This window comes from Anguilla rostrata, chromosome 3, assembly GCF_018555375.3.
Source record: "Anguilla rostrata isolate EN2019 chromosome 3, ASM1855537v3, whole genome shotgun sequence".
NCBI classification, from domain to species: domain Eukaryota; kingdom Metazoa; phylum Chordata; class Actinopteri; order Anguilliformes; family Anguillidae; genus Anguilla; species Anguilla rostrata.
In genome coordinates, this window is record NC_057935.1 from 532,627 (window position 1) to 543,792 (window position 11,166).

The 11,166-nt window shown below is 51.2% G+C and overlaps 1 long non-coding RNA gene across 6 annotated transcripts in view; it reads right to left on the minus strand.

Annotated features, from left to right (window-relative positions):
- LOC135249738 (uncharacterized) overlaps positions 1-10,145 on the minus strand; it is a 198,092-nt gene extending 187,947 nt beyond the window's left edge. For 2 of the 6 annotated variants that reach the window (XR_010328747.1, XR_010328748.1), the window contains exon 1: positions 9,426-10,135. This is a non-coding gene — a long non-coding RNA (uncharacterized LOC135249738). Of the gene's footprint in view, positions 1-9,425 lie in introns of all 6 variants that reach the window. The other 4 variants (XR_010328746.1, XR_010328743.1, XR_010328745.1 and 1 more) reach the window with 4 other exon arrangements.
- Positions 10,146-11,166: the final 1,021 nt, after the last annotated feature.

Sequence of the window (11,166 nt, forward strand, 5' to 3'; positions counted from 1 at the left end):
GCAGGAAGTGAATAATGTCTCCAACAGTCACTTCCTGCCGGGAGGCGGCGGCAGTTCGTTAGAGCGGTGGAGCGCGTGGCGGAGCGAGGGGGCACGGTGAGGACACGCTCCGTTCGGAGGTCCCGTCCTCACACAAGGTGCGCGCATCTGATGGACCACCGCTCCTATCAGAGCACTGGCTCCGTCCCCCCTCACACCACACCTCGCGCACTCCCCCTACATCACTCACGCACCCCCCCTCACACACAGCACACCACACACACCCCTCACACACACACGCACACACACACACACACCACACACGCATATACACACACACACGCACACACACACCACACAACCCCCCTCACACCACACGCACACACACCCCCCCACACACACACGCACACACACCCCCACACACACACGCACACACACACACACACACACACACTCACACACAACACAACCACCCCGACACACACCCCCTCACACACACAGCACACAACCCCCCACGCACACACACACACAGAACCGCACACACACCCCCCTCACACACACACACACAGCACACGCCCCCCTCACACACACACACGCACACGCACACACCACACACACCCCCACACACACACACCACACACACACCCACCCCCTCACACACACACGCACACACACACCCACCCCCTCACACACACACACACACACACACACACACACACACACACCCACGCGCACACACACGCACTGCCTTAGCCCTCACGACACAGCAAGAGGCCAGCTGCAATTATTACACATTCTACAAATATAATTATGAGTGAGAGCATGTGAGCATGTGTGTGTGTGTGTGTGTGTGTCCACACAGCAGAGTGTATGCCTTGCGTGGCCTTCCGGAGTACAATTAAAATGAGAGAAAGCTAAATCAATGAGCAAAGATATGCCTTATCATTATCCATTAGCTACTCCGGCTGCCCCTTTTAAAAAAACTTCAGAAGCAATTTGCAGTAATGCTAGGGCCTGTAATTCTGCTGCTGTCTGCTGCTGCTATCGACAGGGGTTGTAATTGCCATTTTGCTCATAGGTGATTGATAGGAACATAAAGTAACGAGGGGGGAATAATGATGTCAGAGAGAAGGATGGACTCGCTCAGTGTGCTTCCTCAGGATGCTCTACACTGTACCTCCCCCCCCCCCCCCCCCCAAGATGATCCACATCCCTGCGTGTGTGTGGGTGTGTGTGTGTGCGTGCGTACGTGCTACGTGTGTGGGGGGGTGAATAATGATGTCAGAGAGAAGGATGGACTCGCTCAGTGTGCTTCCCCCCCCCCAAGATGATCCACATCCCTGCGTGCGTGTGTGTGTGGGTGTGTGTGTGCATGCGTTCGTGCTGTGTGTGTGTGTGTGTGTGTGTGTGTGGGGGGGTGAATAATGATGTCAGAGAGAAGGATGGACTCGCTCAGTGTGCTTCCCCCCCCAAGATGATCCACATCCTGCGTGCGTGTGTGTGTGTGGGTGTGTGTGTGCATGCGTACGTGCTGTGTGTGTGTGTGGGGGGGTGAATAATGATGTCAGAGAGAAGGATGGACTCACTCAGTGTGCTTCCTCAGGATGCTCTACACTGTACCCCCCCCCCCGCCCCGAGCCCTACCTGTCTGAACACCTGAACACTCACCGTGCTGAGCCCTACCTGTCTGAACACCTGAACACTCACCGTGCTGAGCCCTACCTGTCTGAACACTCACCATGCCGAGCCCTACCTGTCTGAACACTCACCATGCCGAGCCCTACCTGTCTGAACACCTGAACACTCACCGAGCCGAGCCCTACCTGTCTGAACACCTGAACACTCACCGAGCCGAGCCCTACCTGTCTGAACACCTGAACACTCAGCGTGCCGAGCCCAGCCTGTCTGGAGCCACTCTGCTATTCATGCCCGACAAGCACCCCTACTGTTACCCCCACCTGGGTTAAAAAGCCCATAAATACCTCTTTCCTCACACACACCTGAAAATAAACACAAACACACACACGCACGCACGCACGCACGCACATACATACATATATACACACACACACACACACACACACACATGCAAAAGCTAGAAAAAATCCTAGCACTTCAAACAGATTCTGTGATTTCCCGATTGACTCTTTCAAAGGGAGAATATCAAAAGAAATGAGTTTTAGTTTCTGCATGCTTATTGGAACCCTGTGCTGCTTTCTCCTGGCCCAGCGATCAGGCCTGAACCAAAGGGCTCCAGGCACAAAGCAGCCATAATCCTTTTTTGTTATTTCCTGTCAAATACATTCGATTCCTCTGACATTATCAAGGGCCTTTTTCTCTCCTCTTTCCTGGGAGTAATAAATCATACAGGAGTCAACAGCATCACGAAATGCCACACTCACAAACAGCCCCCCACCCATCCCCCAGCCCCGACACCACCCCGCCCCACCCCATCCCAGCCCCCACTCACAAACAGCCCCCCACCCATCCCCCAGCCCCCACACCACCCGCCTCTCTGTCCCTCTGTCCCTCTCCCCCTCTACCCCCTCTCTCCCTCCGCACACAGGATGCGCCCCCTCGCATGTGGCCTACCTGCCGATACGAGCTGATGGATTCCGTCACACCTGCAGCAGGAGGAACTGAAGGCCAGAGCCCCTCGACCCTGACGCCGTTCTGACGCCGTTTCCGCTAAACCCGCCGTGGTTAACTGATGGCCGTCCGCGGCGGCTCCACAGAACACCGGCCTGCCGATGCTAACTCGATAGACTTAATTAAACCGCTCAAAAGCCCTGTCAGCTCCCAGAGACCGAGAGGCGGTCTGAGCGTGTGCGGGGAGCGGACTGAGCGCGTGCGGGGAGCGGACTGAGCGCGTGCGGGGAGCGGTCTGAGCGCGTGCGGGGAGCGGACTGAGCGCGTGCGGGGAGCGGTCTGAGCGCGTGCGGGGAGCGGACTGAGCATGTGCGGGGTTAGGGAAGGCGCGGGTGCTTCTAATGAAAGCGTTTCTTCAGTCGGTTATTTAATGAAGGTCAGGTGTCCGCAGTACCTGCAGCTCACTCACCATCACATCGGCCAATCAATCAATCTCAATTTAGCGCTAAACACAACACGCCTGTCGCCATGGTGCTGTTTAACAGCAGAAAGGAAACACACAGCAACGTGCAACAGACGCTACATAAACAGGGAAACGCCGCCCACACAAGAACACCGAGAGGCGCTATACGGTACTGGATTAAAGATTCACAACTGTGTGTGTGAATGATATGATGTTTCTAAAGGATGAGAGAAGTGTGAGTGTGTTTCAGGCCTTTAAAGCAGAGTGCATTTGATGTAGGATAAGAGTAAATAACAGGACAGGGGACATTAATGACCACTATATCCACACAAAACAAACAACTTTCTCCTTCAGACGTCTGTTCCAAAGAAACTTTGGTTACTTCAATGATGCACAACGTTTTGCATTGTGATGAAGTCTGGAACTACCTGACCATGAAAGGATGTGTCCCTTCCAGAAACTTACAGCGCAGAAACAAAAAAAACAAAACAAATCACCTTTAAAACAGATAAAAGCAAAGTAGCTCAAAGTAACCAATGAGAGAGAGTCCTTCACTTCACTTCTGCCACCATCACTTTTGATTGAATACAGGCGGTGTTAAGAAAAAGAGCAGGTCTGTTACACTGACAAAAAAAATATATATATATATTTTTATGATTTTGAAGAAATAAAGTCTTTCGCCTAAATTTTCTGAGCAGCTGAGCCCATCCTGTTTGGCGTGTGGAGTTCAGACACGCGCTCCCACCAGTCGAACCCGAGGCTGGGAGACGGCTTCATACGAGGGCTCATCTGCAGGTAGCTTCCAGCAGAAGGCTGGATTCATTAAATCTGCAGATCTGCACGGCGACACAGCAGGAATGGCCCCCGAGAGCCAGAAAGGCCGTCTCGCACTAATGACCTCATCAGTACAGGCCGTCTCGCACTAATGACCTCATCTGTACAGGCCGTCCGCAAACGGACCTTTTATATCACAGACAGGGCCGGGTCCACAGCTGAGAGGCACTCCCGCGATGGACAGGAGGATTAGCGCTACGATCCGGACCGAACAGACACTCTCACAGTCATACAAAACCTGAACAATTCCAAAGAAAGCAAACAGCACCATAAGTGATTATCCTGATGGCCTGCTGTTTCACAGAACTACGCACTTTACAAACCACCAGAGGCAGAAGCATTTCAAACCCACACAAAAATAGAAAGTACTTACGCTGAGAAATGAAATGCAGTTCTGAGCGCACAGATGATGTTTCCGTACCGCTCTGTTTTTAACTGAAAAGCCGTAATGGGTGAAAAACTGGCCGAGCGTTTGTGAAAACATAAACGAACACTTACGTTTTTAAATCACCGGGCAGAATGAAATGTGCGACTGTAACAGGTGACACTGAGCCAGAACACCGAACCCCAGGTTAGCACGTTTCTGTTAAATATCATTACGGGGGACAACGAGCCCTTCAGGCTCAGGAGCTGCAGGTTTAGCACAGAAACGAGCGCCCAATCAGGGGAGCAGAAACGAGCACCCAATCAGGGGAGCAGAAACAAGCGCCCAATCAGGGGAGCAGAAACGAGCGCCCAATCAGGGGCGCAGAAACGAGCGCCCAATCAGGGGCGCAGAAACGAGCGCCCAATCAGGGGCGCAGAAACGAGCGCCCAATCAGGGGCGCAGAAACGAGCGCCCAATCAGGGGCGCAGAAACGAGCGCCAATCAGGGCGCAGAACGAGCCCAATCAGGGGCGCAGAAACGATGCGCCCAATCAGGGCGCAGACAACAGCGCCCAATCAGGCGCAGAAACGAACGCCCAATCAGGGCAGAAGACGAGCGGCCAATAGGGGCAGAACAAGCGCCAATCAGGGGTGAGAAACGACACCCAATCAGGGGAGCAGAAACGAGCGCCCAATCAGGGAAAAAACAAGCGCCCAATCAGGGGAGCAGAAACAAGCGCCCAATCAGGGGAGCAGAAACGAGCGCCCAATCAGGGGAGCAGAAACAAGCGCCCAATCAGGGGAGCAGCGATGAGTGCCCAATCAGGGGACCGGTAATGAGCTCCCAATCAGGGGAGCAGAAACGAACGCCCAATCAGGGGAGCAGAAACGAGCGCCCAATCAGGGGAGCAGAAACAAGCGCCCAATCAGGGGAGCAGAAACAAGCGCCCAATCAGGGGAACAGAAACGAGTGCCCAATCAGGGGACCGGTAATGAGCACCCAATCAGGGGACCGGTAATGAGCACCCAATCAGGGGACCGGTAATGAGCACACAATCAGGGGAGCAGAAACGAGCTCCCAATCAGGGGAGCAGAAACGAACGCCCAATCAGGGGCAGCAAACGAGCTCCAATCAGGGGAGCAGAAACGAACGCCCAATCAGGGGAGCAGAAACGAGCTCCCAATCAGGGGAGCAGAAACGAACGCCCAATCAGGGGAGCAGAAACGAACGCCCAATCAGGGGAGCAGAAACGAGCTCCCAATCAGGGGAGCAGAAACGAACGCCCAATCAGGGGAGCAGAAACAAGCTCCCAATCAGGGGAGCAGAAACGAACGCCCAATCAGGGGAGCAGAAACGAGCGCTTTTCTCCCACGCCTGAGGAAGACATCACGAATGCTTCCTGACCCGAAATTACTGCTTTAATTACACATGCAAATCTGCCCCTTCTACCAAGCATCTATGCAAAGTGTTACTGTGAGACGTTCAAACATTATCTCTGAGGCCGTCCAGGAGTGTGTGTGTGTGTGTCTGTGTACTGTCTGTGTGTGTGTGTGTGTATGTGTCTGTGTACTGTGTGTGTGTGTGTGTGTATGTGTCTGTGTACTGTGTGTGTGTGCGTGTGTGTGTGGGGGATGGGTGGTTGATTTGACCCTCTCTCTTCATCCTTGCCTTGTGTCTGTTCAGTGTGGTTTGCAGTTTTCAGGCAGACATTAACTCTCACCTCTGCCACGGACCCAAAGGATGAAACAGGCTGTTCTCAGGAGAGCCCTCTGTAATTACAAGGATGGTGGGGCTTAGCAGGAAGTGATGTCGTTCACGGTGGGAAAAAGCACCTGCTCAGACAGAAGTGTGAACAGGGTGTCGTGGTCTAATCCTGGCAGTCCCAGGGGTTACCAGCCCCCTGCAGGTTGAGTGCTGCAGTGCGGGTCAATGCGTTTTCAGTGGAAACTGCTGTCTGCTGACCTTAGAAAGATACAAGGAGGTCAGAGGATTCCTGGAGGGCCCAATAACCATCAGCTTCCATCAGCTGGAGCTCGTCAGTCTGCTCAGCGAGCATAAGCGTCTCACGCGTATCTGCAGGGAGGAGAGTCGTCTGCGCTCAAAGACCTGGGGCTCCAATCGCTTATTTTATCCGTCCTCATCTCCCCGAACCTCGTCTGACCCAGAAATCGATCAAGGTCCACCATCTTTAAGGACATTCCGATCCGTAAATGCTCCTCAGAGGAGAGAGGAGTGAGGAGGATGCTTCAGCGAGGATCCATGAGTCATCACTTTGCTGAAGCTCACTCTACTTTCCCGCCATTTTGTTCATCCTCACGCCAGAACTCCATGCGCTTGTGTCACTCCGCCCCCGGCTGACCCTGGCTGTTCTCTGAACTCAGGGAGTAAGGGGGGGGGGGTAGTAAAGGGGTCGTCTTCTGCTGAGATTTGGGACTTACTGACGTTAAAATGCAATTAAGATGGAGCGGGCGGCGGATGGATGGGTGGGGTGGGGTGGGGATGGGTGGGGCGGGGATGAGTGGGGATGGGTGGGGATGGGTGAGGATGGGTGGGGTGGGGTGGGGATGGGTGGGGCGGGGATGAGTGGGGATGGGTGGGGATGGGTGGGGTGGGGATGGGTGGGGATGAGTGAGGATGGGTGGGGATGGGTGGGGATGGGTGGGGATGGGTGGGGCGGGGAGGGCGAAGATGGGTGGAGTGGGGAGATGGGGCGGCAGGGGGCCAATTGCAGTATGGTAATCAGAGACTTAAAGAAGCGCCACACGTTCATCTGCCTCCAGCTGCGCTTCACCGCCTGAATCAATAAAAGTGAGGAATTCAATTACATATCTGCACTTCCCACAGCGAAGGGAAATGAATGCACCCATTTCCAGCACAGGAACATTTGTTTTCTACAAAGCGAACTGTCTCAAACTCGTCCCGTTCTATTTGCCTTCTCAGAAATAACTGAGGAGACGTGCACCAGGCCCAAAGAGACTCGTTTTTTCCCCTCCAAAAAAGTCATAAAAAGCGTAATGGGTTTTTTTGTCCCCAACTATAAAAACTTCATATGCTTATTGCCGCTCAGAGCGTTAGGATCAGCATGTCTGTCTGATCTCTCTGTTCATACTGAGCGAACAGCGGATTACCCTGAGGGATTAATAATCACACAGCTGCACGAATGAGAGAGAGAGAGAGCAGCCACTCATTCTGCACCAATCAGAGGAGCCTAAGCAGTCTGAGCTGCACCAATCAGAGGAGACTAAGCAATCTGAGCTGCACCAATCAGAGGAGCCTAATCAGTCTGAGCTGCACCAATCAGAGACTAAGCAATCTGAGCTGCACCAATCAGAGGAGACTAAGCAGTCTCAGCTGCACCAATCAGAGGAGACTAAGCAATCTGAGCTGCACCAATCAGAGGGGCCTAATCAGTCTGAGCTGCACCAATCAGAGGGGCCTAATCAGTCTGAGCTGCACCAATCAGAGGAGCCTAATCAGTCTGAGCTGCACCAATCAGAGGAGCCTAATCAGTCTAAGTTCTGCAGAGGCAGCGGTGTGGAACCCCTGAGCGTAGAAACACTGCTCTCTGCAGAGCATGCAGCCGTGTGGAGAGTCCTCATTGGACTGAGCCGTCAAACTAACAGGTTAAATACAAACTTAAACATCACGGTCAGGCAGGGAGCCAGTGGACAGTGTGAGTCTGGTGCCTTTCTGCACGTTGTGCACAGGAAGGCTTCATAAAGAGTGTTCAGCTCCACACCTCCGCTAGCTGAGCACACGCGTTGACACGCCCCTGACTGATGTGGCTGTGGGGAGAGATTCACTCCAATGAGCACAATGCTCAGCTCCTCAGCCAAAACAACCCCCAAACTCTCCTGTGTGAGAGAGAGAGCGAGTGTGAGAGAGAGAGAGAGGTGTGTGAGTGAGGGAGGTGTGTGAGTGAGAGAGGGAGGAGTGCGTGTGAGAGGGAGGTGTGTGAGTGAGAGAGGGAGGAGTGTGTGTGAGAGACTGAATGAGAGGAGGTGCTTGTGAGGGAGTGTTTCTGAATAAACAGTTTGGGAGGTGGGGAGCATGTGAAGGTGTGTAAGAGTGAAAGAGGAGGTGGTCAGAGGGAGACAGGGACAGAGGAGGTGCTGCAGTGTTTGTGTGTAAAACAGGGGCATTGTAGGTAAAAACAGGGGCATTGTGGGTAGGAAAGTCTGTGACCTCCTGCACCTCTCAGTGTAAATGCCTCCCTCAGCAGAAGCTGCAGCCATGTCGGCAGAACCAAAGTTTATCCACGCTGGACGCACCCCTCCCCCCCCCCAAAAAAAAACAAAAACTCCATCAGCAAGACACCTATGCACTTCCTCTTATGCATTTCTGATTGGACATAAACTTGTCCAATAAAATGAAAGCAGCGCACAGCTGGCCTCTTTAGGGCCCTCAGAAGACCAAAGACCCAACAGTGGTTTTTATTGCTGTTGCCTAGCAATGCCTCACCAAGCCACATATGTACAAACGCAGATGAATATGAAATTCAAATAAGCTTGGGAAAAGAGGTATGAAAAACAGCTCCACACCATAAGACATTAAAGACCCTGAGCAATTACTTTTTTATTGCATTTAAAGCGTTCATTAAGCCTCAAGGTAAAGATGTATACTTTTTTTGTGTTTATAACCAGGAAAAAAAATACAATTTCCTTATGTCATTTCAGCATTAGATGTCTGTAAGCATATCCATGGTATGGCACACGTGCGCGTTTTCTATGGATGGTGAGCGAGCACGATGGAGCCAGTCTTTGGAAACAAACCACGTAAAAAATAAAAAATAAAAAATAAAAAATAAAGTGAAAAGGTGTTTTTCCACCAGATAGTCTAGACATAGTTTCAGGGCAGGGCTTTCTGAGTACGAGAGCGGCGCAGCGGTAATCTTCCGCGAGTTTAAGGAGCAGAGGAGAGGTCGTTGTCTGAATCCCGATCAGTGGTTCTGGGCTGTATTTAGTTTGGCGCGGCGTGTCGGCGCGTCCGCCGGTTCCTTCGCTCCTGCGCCACTCGCGCCGCTCGCCGATAATTGCGATGCAAATTTCTCATGCGGTTCTTTGAAAACCAATTACCATCTGGGTCGCTAAAAAAACTCCCGAGCTCGGGCTGGCGACCAGCGCGGCGGAATGTATTTACAGCAGCATATGTCCTCATAGCGACTGGGGAATGTTTAAAAAAGGGAACACGTACCTGACTCTGTACGAAAATCTGTTCAGGCAGGAGCGTAATAAACACATCGCTTGTGCTGCACAAATGGCCGTCATTAGAGACAGATGAACCACGATGCAATCACGATAATGAGTAGCGCGGAAGGACGAAAGGTCCCATTGGCTCCTTTGTAGTTTACCTGAGATTGAATAGCGTTCTTAATGCGGGTAATTTCCGGATATGACGTAATTTTCCCGTTGTTTGTAACGTGATTGTAGCATGCAATTTGTTTCACAGCATAACCGAAGCAGCAGGTGTCAGGAAGTAATTCGGAGAAATAATAGTCAAGTCTAGTCAAGACGATAGGAGTCAAATCATTGGGACTATAATTATTTCACCAATAGAGGGCACTTGTAGCGAAGTAAATTGCAGCGGTGACGCTCTGTCCTCTAAATGTCCTCGTTTGCTGCTGCGTTCAGGGCACATTGCTCAGCATAGTCCGGCGTTTTCATCATTTATTAGTTCCCAAGCGCTGGGATCAAAGCGCATTTCTCAGTCTTTCTACGGCCAAGATATAATTGCTGTAAAAATGAGTCAGACTTAACGAGCAGTTCACAGCTCAACAGCGTAAGAGCAGCTCAGAAACATCAGACTAAGTGTGCTCCAGCTCTGGAGTGCAGTGCATTCCAGGTCACTCCAGCGCCTCTGGATGTTCCAAGCTGATGCATTCTACTTTTGCTGATCACTTTAAGAAGTTCAAATGCACCTTTGGATAAAATCTAAACTTTTGATTTGACAACAACAACAAAAAAAACCACATAGGTCTTATTATTCCTTCCACTCCTCCCCGTTTCACAAAATTCAGCTAAATCCTGAAACCAGTTACCACTGGGAACTGGAGACACTAATTAGGAAATGTATTTATTGTCACATGACACTCAAGACGTCAGTAAAACGTGCAGACGTATAATTTAAGTGCAGTAACGCACGTCATCTGTACTCTAAGTGGACAGTGTTTTTGGGGGCAGTTTCATTATTACATACGGTTAGAGACCTTATCAAGCGACGAACTTTACTGTATATTTATACGCTGATATACGAAGTTCGTTAGATGTCAAGTACAACGGCAGGCCTACGGAATCGAACCTGACTTGTTCAGCCAGTTCCTACCACTGTGCTAACCCGTCTCGTATAGTGAAAGAATGGCTATACCAGAGGTTGCAGGTTTGATTCACAGCTGGGGCACAGCCAGTTGTACCCTTGGATAAATTTCTTAACCCAAGTTGCTTTTTAAAAATATTCAGCTAAATAAGTAGATTGCATGTACAATGTAAGCTTGTGTATAAACATTTTAAAATGTTGATGAAGACTCAGCGGACACCTGATGCACAGAGTGGCAGCTTCGTCTCCTCAGAAATGAATTAACTGGTGACCAGGCTGCCTGTGCTAAAGGCCTGGTAAAAACAGCCCCTTCAATGGGCCAGTTAGCCCCAACAGCTGCACCTGAACGTACATACTGTGCTATTTCCAGAAAAACAACCCCAGATCAGTTTCACTGCTGTTCTCCCTTCTGATCTTTCCCAGAGTTAAGAGAACAGGTGCGTCTGTTCAACAGACCTTACAGGAATTTCAAAGGCAACGCGATGTAAATACAGTATTAAAGTATGTACAGTATGGGCCCTGTTGATGGGGCTGTAGTTCTGCCTGAAATGGAGGTGGTCTTCTCCAGATATCAGCCGGGTGAAATGGCGAAAGATTTCAGCTTCAGAGCAGGGGTCTGCAG